This window comes from Stegostoma tigrinum, chromosome 15 (genome assembly GCF_030684315.1).
Source record: "Stegostoma tigrinum isolate sSteTig4 chromosome 15, sSteTig4.hap1, whole genome shotgun sequence".
Lineage (NCBI taxonomy): Eukaryota > Metazoa > Chordata > Chondrichthyes > Orectolobiformes > Stegostomatidae > Stegostoma > Stegostoma tigrinum.
Genome location: NC_081368.1, coordinates 35,932,329 through 35,943,058, shown reverse-complemented (window position 1 = coordinate 35,943,058; position 10,730 = coordinate 35,932,329). Strand labels below are relative to the sequence as shown.

Sequence of the window (10,730 nt, the reverse complement as noted above, 5' to 3'; positions counted from 1 at the left end):
GGAATCAAACCTGGGTTCATGTCGCTGTGAGGCAGCAGGACTGACCACTGAGCCACCATGCCACGCCTATTCTTGCTTTCAAAATGCAAAACCTCACTTTCCCATACCATATTCCATTGCCACTCCTTTTCCCACTTTCCTAGCGTGCCTAAGTCCTTTTGCAGCCTCCTCACTTCCTTAACACTACCTGTCCCTCCACCTATTAGTGTTATCTGAAAACTTGCACCAATACCTTCAACTACTTTGTCCAAATCATTTATGTATAAAGTGAATGGTTCTGTGCCAACACTGACCTCTACTGGACTCAACTAGTGACCGGCTGTCACGCTAGAAAAGACCCCTATATCCCTACACACTCTCTCTCTCTCTCTCTCCCACTCTCTGTCCTGCCAGTAAGCCAATCCTGTATCCATGCCAGTACCTTGCCCATAACCCCATGGGCTCTCATTTTTCCTTAGCAGCCTCCTGTGGGTAGATTATTAAAGGCCTTCTGGAAATCCAAATTGATCATATCCACTGGCTGTCATTTGTCTAACTTGCTGGTTACATCCTCAAAAGAATTCTGGCAGATTTTGGAGTCATAACCTCCCATTAATGAAGCTCTGCTGACTCAACCCTATTTCACCATACACTTCCAAGTGCAACATAATCTCATTTTTAACAATGCACTCTAAAATCTTATCACAATAAGAGGTCAGGCTAACAGTTTCCTGTCGTCCGCCTCCCTCCTTTCTTAAACAGAGATGTTACATTAGTCATTTTCCAGTCCTCTGGGACTGTCCCCAACGCCAGCGATTCCTGAAAGTTCACCAACGATGCCTCCACAATCTCCTCCGCTTTCTCTGTTAGAACTGTGGGGTGTAGTGGGTGTAGTCCATCTAGTCTGTGTGATTTATCTACCTTCAGACTTTCAGCTTCCCCAGCACTTCTCTTTCGTGATAGCCACTACACTCATCTCTGCTCCCTGACTCTCAAAGTTCCACTGTGCTGCAGTTTCTTCCGCTGTGAAAACTTATGCAAAGTACCTATTCAGTTCCTCTGTGATTTCTTTGTTTCCCATTACTACTTTTACAGCCTCATCTTCCAGTGGTCCAATGTTCTACTTTTGCTTCTCTTACATTTTAGTTATTTTAAAAAACTCTTCCATAATCTTCTTTAATATTACTAGCTCACTTACTCACACATTTCAGCTTCCTTCCCCTTATCGCTTCTTTTTAAAAGTAATCCTGCTAGTTTTTAAAAGACTTCTGAGTGCTTTGGCTCCCCACTAATCTACACTGGAGTTACCAAAAAAAATTGAAAGAAAGAGCATACAAAGTTTCTTTATCTTGTCTATCCCACCAATACTTTTTTTACTTGCAGCTAGATTCAGATTTTGATGTGGAGGCCCTCATTGGAGAAAGATGACATTTCTTGGTGATCTGTTCCTGAAGTTTTCCTTAGCTTCCTTCATTTTTTTGGACAGAAGCTTGGCATATTCTCCTGCAGCTCCCTTGTTCTTTTATGTTGTTTCTTCAGGGCAACGCATGTTGGAGAACTCAGGGAATTATCAGATTCTGGATTTTGGGAGTTTTGGTTCTCAACTTCTTCCCTTTCTTGCTGAGAGGTCTCCTTACAACACACTCATCATCCTCCTTCGACAGGTCGAACAGTTTATAGGCTTTACTAGCCCTTTTCAGTCCAAGACAGTGAGGCGCAGTATTTTCTGTCGGAGTAGGGATGTCATTTTCACCTCTTATTAATAACTAAATTGAGGTCACAGAGGTTGGCATCAACAGCGCAGTCACATTCAGATTTTAATTTGTTTGCCTGATCCTGGGCTGAAAGCAGGAATGCCCCTTGCCAGGTGGGCATGGCCATCAGTTAAGACATCTTCTTTCATAGGGAATCCCTGCTTATCATTGCCACCACTGATGAGCACAACATATCACTTCCATTCATCTCCAAAGGCAGTCCACAGCTACCTCAGTGGTCATGAGTCTTTCGCAGAAAGTTCCACAGCTTTCACTCATTATCCACTTCAATAATCTCTGGCAGCCAGGAGCTGGGAAAGAGATATTGAGCTTCATGGAAAATCAGCAGCAACCACTCCAACTGCTGCTGCTGCCTCTTTTTCTTTGTCAGCCATGGTCGCCTTGTCCTCTCCTTAGTAGGTTTCTTCTTCCTGGAGATGAATTTCTGCTGTTCCCTCCCACTTACCCCCCAGAAACCCCCACCATTGCTGTTCCACATTCTTCCCTGCTAGGGTCTCCTTCTAATCAACTCCAGTCAACTCCTGCCTCATGCCTTTGTAGTTACCTTTTCTGAATTGTTGTCCCATTACATCTGCTTCCAATTCTCCCTTTGAAACTGCAAGGTGAATTCCATCATATTATGGCCACTGTCCCGGAGGGGTTCTTCACCTTAAGCTCCCTAATGAAGTCTACCTCATTACACATCACCAAATCCAGAAAAGCCTGTTCCCTAATGGAGTCTATCATAAGCTGCTCCAAAAAGACTATCCTGCAGACATTCCAGAAGTTCCAATTCTTACTTGCAGTACCAACCTGATTTTCTCAATCCACTTGCATATTGAAGTCCCCTGTGATTATTGTTATAGTGACTTTCTTACTCCTGATTTATTTCCTTCCCCACATCCTAACTACTGCTAGTTAGCCTATACACAACTCCCATCAGGGTCTTTTCTCCTTCAGTTCCTCAATTCTGCCCATAGATTCCATACCTTCCAACTCTACATTACTTCTTGCTATTGACTAAATATTATTTCTTACCAACAAGGCAACCTGCCCTCTCCACCTGTTCTTTCACTCGGACACAGTCATTTCCAAAGTCGATGACGGTGGTGTTAGATTCCACAAAGATAACTGTGGCAAACCATTGTTTGACTAGTCTGTAGGGTAGCACTGATCTTAGTGACATTCCACTGGTTACGGCTTGCCAATGGAAAAAGGGTATTTATCCTTGTACTGCTTCCTATCAGCTAATCAATCCCTTATCCATACTAATATGTTGTGGATGTGAGTTTGCTCGCTGAGCTGTAAGGTTTGTTCCCAGACGTTTCGTCACCATTTGAGGTAACATCAACAGTGAGCCTCCAATGAAGCGTTGATGTTATGTCCCTCTTTCTATTTATCTGTTTAGGTTTCCTTGGGTTGGTGACATCATTTCCTGTATTGGTGATGTCATTTCCTGTTCTTTTTCTCAGAGGATGGTAGATAGTAGAGGGACATAACACCAGCGCTTCATCAGAGGCTCATTGTTGGTGTTACCTAGAATGGTGACGAAATGTCTGGGAACGAACCTTCTCGCTCAGTGAACCAGCTTACATCCGGAACACAATAAAGATCCACTCCTTTGTGGACTGAGAAGAGGAGAGCATGACTGTGTTGGAGGTGGAAGGAAGACGTCGGGTTGGCTGTGCACCCTTGCAACTGATGGATGCTGGCTTTGGCCTAACGCTGGATCAGGGGAGCAGCCAACCTGCAACAATGGCTGCAGCAAGTGCTCGTGCCCCAGGTCAGGGGGTCCGGAACACCATCCGTGTTTCCGTGAAGAAGGTGGATGAAGGTGCACCTGTGGACCGCACCTTCTTCATGAAGAGAGTCCTGTTGGACTGTTGTGGGTTCGCTGCTGCGGACATTTACTGCCTGCAGGATTTCCCCGGAGGAGGTTTCTACGATGTAACCTTCAGGAGTGCCAAGCTTTGCGAGCGCTTCCTGGAGGTTTTCAAGGAGAAAGGAGGTGAGGGCCCCCTCTCTGTATTGACCGCTGTCCCGCTGTTCGTGATGCCAGCGCAGAGGAGCCGTATGGTGATTGTACACATGTACAACCCGCATGTGCCAGCAGTTGATGTCCTGATCTTCCTTGGAAGGTACATGAAGGTGGAAGGGGACCTAACTGACATCATGGACTCCTTCGGCATCTGGACCAGTAAGAGGCAGGTTAAGGTGACGCTGAGGATGGGCGCGGACGGGAACATTGCACACCCACCGTCCAGCTTCGCGATCGGCGGGAACAAGGGCTACCTGACCTACGCAGGGCAACCTAAAGTCTGCCATGCCTGTGGTAGGTCAGGTCACGTGGCGGCCAACTGCAAAGCCACCATTTGCAGGAACTGCAGGGAGGAGGGACACCTTGCAAAGGATTGCCCACAAGTAAAAAGCTGCAACCTTTGCGGGGAAGCGGGCCAACTCTATAGGGCATGCCCGCGGCGGGGGACCACTTACGCCCAGGTCGCCGGCAGGGGCGATGCGGGGCAAGCCCCCCCAGAGGAGAGGAAGGCAGCAGGGCCCTGCAAGGACCCCCCTAATGTGCAGGAGGGCCAGGTCGTGCAGGAGGGCCCAGCCCTGCAGGATGGGCCCGGGGCCAGCAAAGCACCCCTGCAGGCTCCACTCCCCACCCCCAACAACCCGGAGTCGACGGAGGAGGTGACAGGTGTCCCAGAGGAGTGGACGACGGTCTGGAAAGCGAGGAGGAAGGCGCGCCGGTGGGCCCAGGCACCGCAACCATCAGGTGGGAAGAGGCAGCTACAGGGGGGCTATAAGAGCTCCTCTGACGAGGGAGATTCGGAGGATGCCCGCCCAAAACAGAAACTAAAGATCTCAAGGGAGAAGGAAAGCAGCACCCCGCTTCCAGGTGATGGGAGGCGTCCTGAGGCTCCCTCCGACACCCAGCCATGCGCCTCTGGGGCCCTGGAGAGGCCCCCCCAGAACTTTCAGGCGGGAAGGAGGAAACAGCGAGTCCCCAGCCTGACCTAGAGCCGGACTCTCCTGCCTCCGTACCCCTGACTGGGGTGGGGGGGGGAGGTGGGGCGCGGGAATGCCACCCGGAAGGCAGCACGGACGGTTTCCTGAGCCTGGAGAGCATCCAGCAGTTTGCCTGGGCAATGGGCATGAAGGGACAAATGGAGGGGCTGGACCTTGGACTTGGGGAGGGTACTGGGGTCACTGCCCACAATGGGGGTACGAGTTGCGAGCATTAATGTGCACAGCGTTGAGTCCACCGCAAGATGTGAGTCCACGTTGGCCTACCTGACCACCGTCAAGGCGGACCTCCTGTTTCTGCAGGAGTGCGGGATACCGCACCTCAGCAGGTACGGGAAATGGTCGGGCGCCTGGACCCGTGGGCCTTTGATCTGGTCAGGGAGGTAACGACTGTCGCTCCTCAGGCCTGGCTATTCTGCTGCAGGGGCGCAACTTCACCGTCTCTCAAGTTCAGGAGGTGGTGGGGGGGTGTGCCTCCTAGTGGCTGATGTCACCTACAGGAATGCTCCCCTGAGGATGATCAACGTGTACGCCCCAGCGGTACGGAGTGAGCGGTTGGCCGTCCTGCAGCAGCTTCCACCCCTGCTGGCTATGTCCAGGCCGGTCATCCTAGGCGGAGACTTCAACTGCATCATTGATGCAGATGGAAGATCCGGCATGGGGACAGTGGGTGGGGGGAGTCAACTGGACGTCACATCTAGATTCCTGATGGGCACGGTGAAGGACACCAAGCTGCTCGACGTCTTCAGCACCCCTGCAGATGGACCGCAGCGGAGATACACCTGGTCGTGGCCAGACGGGTCTATCCGCTCAAGGATAGACTTCCTGTTTGTGTCACAGGCGTTCTCAGTCAGGTCCACCGGCGTTGAGCCGGTGTTCTTCTCTGACCACTACCTCCTGCTGGCCAACTGTCACTTACAGGACGACCAGCAGGCCGGCAGGGAGACGTGGAAGCTCAACACAACTCTGTTGACCCCAGAGAACGTCGAGGAGCTTAAGAGGGAGTACGCTGGTTGGAGAACCATGAAACCCCTCTGAGTCTCCGGGCGACTGGTGGGAGATGGTGACGGAGAACATCAAGAGGTTCTTTGTCCTCAAGGGTGTTCGGAAGGCGAGAGAGGGGTAGGGAAAGCTGTCGTGACTCCAGAAAAGGGTGCAGAACCTGCTCCTTCTGCAGTTGATGGGGGTCGATGTCACGAGGACCTCCGCAAGGTGTGGAGCCAGCAAGCCTCGCTCTTCGCCGCGGAGGCCTCCAGGATAATCTTCCAGTCCAGGGTTGTCTCCGTAGAGCAGGATGAGACGTGCTCGCGTTTCTTCTTTCAGAAGATGCATAAAGAGAGCTCTGTGCTCAGCCGGCTGAAGGAGGACGACGGCTCGGTGACGTCGTCTCGGCCCGACATTTTGAGGAGCAGCAGATCCTTCTATGCCAGACTGTACGACGCGAAGTCCACGGACAGCACGTCCTCCAAGTCGTTCCTGTCGTCTATCACGGAGGTCTTAGACGACAGAACGAGGGAGTGGCTGGACCGGCCGATATCCCTGGACAAGCTGACCAGAGCCCTCAAGTCTTTGGAGAGGAATAAGACTCCCGGGAGCGACGGCTTACCGGTTGAGCTGTATTCCGCTCTGTGGGACCTGGTCGGCCAGGACCTGTGGGACCTGGTCGGCCAGGACCTAGTGTGCTTCGGGCAGGGGAAATGTGCAAGTCCATGAGGAAGGGCATCATCACCCTCATTTACAAGAGGAAAGGGGAGAAGGAAGAAATTAAGAATTGGCGTCCCATTTCACTATTGAACGTGGACTACAAAATCCTGGCCAAGGTCATAGCCAACCGGGTCAGGTCTGTCCTGGAGTCGGTGATTCACCCTGAACAAACCTGTGCTGTGCTGGGCAGGAAGATCGCTGAGAGCCTCGCGCTCATCAGGGATACGATCGCCTACGTGCAGGAGAGGCGGATGGACACCTGCCTCGTCAGCCTGGACCAGGAGAAGGCCTTCGACAGGGTCTCTCATGCTTACATGAGGGACGTCCTCTCCAAATTGGGGTTCGGGGAGGGCATCCGCAATTGGATCCGGCTGCTCTACACCAACATCGTTAGCGCAGTCTCAATCAACGGTGGGAATCGGACAGTTTTCCCGTCAGATCTGGAGTCAGGCAGGGCTGCCCACTCTCTCCTGCCTTGTTCGTGTGCTGTGTGGACCCCTTCACCACATCCATCAGGAAGGACGTGAGCCTGAAGGGCATGACTATCCCAGGCAGCGGAGGCCTTCAGGTCAAGACCTCCCTGTACATGGACGATGTCGCCGTCTTCTGCACTGATCGTCAGTCAGTAAGTAGGCTGTTGGACATCTGCGGTCAGTTTGAACTGGCCTCGGGTGCCAAAGTCAATAGGGGTAAGAGGGAGGCCATGTTCTTCGGGAACTGGGACGACCGCTCCTTCTTCCCCTTCACCGTCAGGACAGACTACCTGAAGGTGCTGGGTGTTTGGTTCAGTGGAGCTGGGGCGTGCACTAAGACTTGGGAGGGGCGTATCACCAAACTGAAGCAGAAGCTGGGCAGGTGGATGCTCCGGTCCCTCTCCATCGCAGGTAAGAACCTGGTTGTCAGGTGCAAGGGGGTTTCGGTACTGTTATATGTGGCGCACGCTTGGCCTATTCCCTGGACCTGCGCCGCTGCGGTCACCCGGGCCATCTTCCACTTCATTTGGGGGTCAAAGATGGACCGGGTCCACAAGGACACCATGTACAAAGATGTGGAAAATGGGGGAAAAGGGCATCCCGAACGCCACCCTCGCCCTGACGGCTACCTTTGTGTGCGACTGCATCAAGCTGTGCATAGATCCTCAGTACGCAAACACTAAGTGTCACTACTTACTGAGGTTCTACCTGTCCCCGGTGTTGCGAAGGATGGGCCTGGCCTCGTTGCCACAGAACGCTCCGAGCAGTTGGACCGTCCTGTACCACCTGTCCTTCGTGGAGAAATTTTAGAAGGGAAACACCTTTGACCACAAGGCCATCAGGCAGTGGTCAGCACGTAGTATCCTCGAGACCCTTCGGGAAAAGGAGAGGGTGGATCCCGTTGTGTGGTTCCCCACGCAGACTGCCAAAGTCGTTTGGCAGAATGCCTCATCGCCAGAACTTTCAAACAAGCACAAGGACATTGCTTGGCTGGCGGTGAGAGGGGCTCTGCCAGTGAGATCCTTTATGCATGCCCGGAATCTCTGCACCACCGCTCGCTGCCCTCGAGGTGGCTGCGGGGGGGACGACACTGTCGATCACCTCCTTCTGGAGCGTGCCTATGCGCAGGAGGTCTGGAGGGGGATGCAGTGGTATTTGTCGAGGTTCGTCCCGAGCAGCTCCGTGACACGGGACTCCGTGCTCTATGGGCTGTTTCCCGGGACGCACACCAAGACCAACATCAACTGCGCCTGGAGGACCATCAATGTGGTGAAAGACGCTCTTCGGTCTGCCCGCAACTTGCTGGTCTGCCAGCTGAAAGAACTGACCCCGACCGAGTGTTGCAGGCTAGGCCCAGCTGGCGCCTTCCCCAACTGGTCAGGGGGCCAACGGGGACTGTGCGGGGAGTATTTGCTTTGTTTTCTTTCCTTCTTTGTTTTGTTTTTGCCTTTAGTTGGTGTACGTACCCCCTGGGTAACCCGGAGCGGCTTGCATGACTGGGTAGGTGTATAAATGTTTTAATTTTTTTATACATTCCATGAATAAAGTATATTTTTTCAAATAAAAAAGTGACGAAACATCTGAAAACTAACCTTCCAGCTCAGCAAGCAAACTCACATCCAGAACCTCAACCTGAGCTACAAAACTTCTCAAAACTCGCTGATACTAATAGGTTACCCATAACACTGAATTTTATCTTATGGGTAACCTTTAGTTTGGTATCTTATCAAACACTTTTTAGAAATGCAAGTTCACCACATCTAAAGGATCCACTTTTTGTATCTTGCTTGCTACTTCCTCAAAAAAACTGTTTCCTTGACCAACCAAACCATTCATGACTTTCCCGAACATCTCCATTAAACCTCTTCATTCTAAGAACAGTCCCAGTTTCTCTAATGACTCCACATAACTGAAGTCTTTTTGTTCACAAATCTCCTCTGCACTCTAAGGCACAAGCTCATACACCACCAACACTATGTTTACCTCCCCCAATATCTTGCCTGTGGTGAGTTTTAATTAGTGACAGTACCAAAGTGCCAGTAACTTTTCAATATTTCAACCAAAAAAAACATCCTTCATGTGGCAGCGTAATTAACACATATCAAAATGTTATTCACTTGTGGATGAACTCACATCTAAGAGATCTTCACAGAACACTCACACAGCTGCATTTCACACAATTGACACAAGAAGCAAGAATTCTAGTTCATTTCTCCTTTCCCATATTGATACCAACCGCAAAACCCTAATCTATGTAAGGTGAACAGAGTAGAGGCTGAAAATTAATCCTTAAACTTCCCAATCAAAACCATTTCATCCAGTGTATTGTGCATCCAAAGCATCAGCAGGGACAGGGAAGTACAGAAAAATTTTGTCTACATGCAGAATTGCCTTGTCATTTGAGGTTGTAGACATGCTTGCTGAGCGAGTGGGTTTGATTGTAAATGTTTCATCACCCTGCTAGGTAACATTGTCAGTGCGTCTCCGCTGAAGCGTTGGTGTTCTGTCCTGTGTATTATTTATATGTCTCAGTTTGCTGGGGTGGTTGGTATTATTTCCTGTTTTGCTTCTCAGTTGTTTGTGCACAGGGTCTAATTCAATGTGTTTGTTGATGGAGTGCCACTCGAATACCAAGCTTCAAGAAATTCTCTGGGGTCTCTCTGTTCGGCTTGTGCAATTATTGATGTGATGTCCCAGTCGAATTTATGTCCCTCATTATCTCACTACTCACGGACAGTGAGAATTGGTCATGTTAGTTGGTGTTTGTGTATCTGTGTATAATCAGTTTTCTTCTGGTTAGGCCTATGTAATGTTTCTCACAGTCCTTGCATGGTATTTTGTATATTACACCTTTTTTTAAAAAAAACTAGTTTTCAGTAAGGGATTCTTTACGTTCGTCAGTGGCTGTTGTTTTGTGGGCTACTCTGATACCTCGGGGTCTGAGTAGTCTTGTGGTCATCTCTGAAATGTCCATGATGTATGGTAGGATGATTAGTGAGTCTGATTATGTTGTGTCTTCCTGTTGTGGTCCGTTTCAGAAGTAAAAGCAGATTGTGCTTTTCAGCTATCTATTTCTTTTGAAGACTCCATTTAGGTGCTCCTGTTCTGCGTTGGGTAGTTTTGTGTTATGGCTCATTTAAATGGTGTCTTGATGCAGCTCCGCACAGAAACCAAGCTGCATCAGGACACTATTTAAACAAGCCACAACACATTGAAGTAACTCGGAACTACACAAACCAGAACAGGAGCACCTATATGAAGTCTTCAAAAGGAATGGATACCCAAAAAGCACATTCTGCTGTTACCTCTAAGACAGACCACAACCAGACACACTAATTCACACTACTACACATCAAGGGCATTTCCGAGATGACCACAAGACTACTCAGACCCCTACATATCAGAGTAGCCCACAAACAAACAACCACCCTACGACGAACGTAAAGGATCCCATACCCACCAATGGCAAAACCTGGTGTAATATACAAAATACCATGCAAGGACTGTGAGAAACATTACATGGGCCTAACCAGAAGAAAACTAGCTATACGGATAGATAAACACCGACTAGCCACCCACTGACACAACCAATTCTCACTGTCTCACGACACATGGACAATGAGGGACATGAATTTGACTGGGACAACGCATCAATAATGGCACAAGCCAAACAGAGACACACCAGGGAATTCCTGGAGGCGTGGTATTCCAAAACAGAACTCCATTAACAAACACATTGAAATAGACCCTATGCACAAACCACTGAGAAACAAAACCAGAAACAATACGA

General features: G+C 50.0%; 1 pseudogene; it reads right to left on the bottom strand.

Moving 5' to 3' along the window:
- Nucleotides 1–1,352: 1,352 nt before the first annotated feature.
- On the bottom strand, nt 1,353–2,069 carry LOC125458921 (small ribosomal subunit protein eS6-like; annotated as a pseudogene).
- Nucleotides 2,070–10,730: the final 8,661 nt, after the last annotated feature.